Source organism: Rhinopithecus bieti, unplaced genomic scaffold, assembly GCF_001698545.2.
Source record: "Rhinopithecus bieti isolate Rb0 unplaced genomic scaffold, ASM169854v2 scaffold_32083, whole genome shotgun sequence".
Classification (NCBI taxonomy): Eukaryota; Metazoa; Chordata; class Mammalia; order Primates; family Cercopithecidae; genus Rhinopithecus; species Rhinopithecus bieti.
This window is the reverse complement of record NW_016814096.1, coordinates 3,320,522-3,320,846: the sequence shown is the minus strand read 5'-3', so window position 1 is coordinate 3,320,846 and position 325 is coordinate 3,320,522.

Here is a 325-nt window from a genome sequence, read left to right as displayed (position 1 = left end):
GCTATCTTGTACCTAAATTGAGCCCTCTCGGTGGAGGCAGTGAGGGTTCTTATGTGTTCTTCTCCATCCCTGCCTGTGTTCATGTTGCTGAATTCACCATGGATCACAGTAAGAGGAAAACTTTTTCCAGTAGCCTATAGTTGCAAAAGATAAGCTTTCCGAACTGTAATCACCTGGAGCAAACGGAGAAGAAAGGAGATAAACGAGGGGTGTTGAGTGCGGAGTGGAGGAAGGCTCCCTTTCTCCTCCCATCACCAACTCCTCCTTCTCTTTAGGCCAGGCTTTTTTTTTTTTTTTTTTTTTTTTTTTTTTTTTTTTTTTTTTT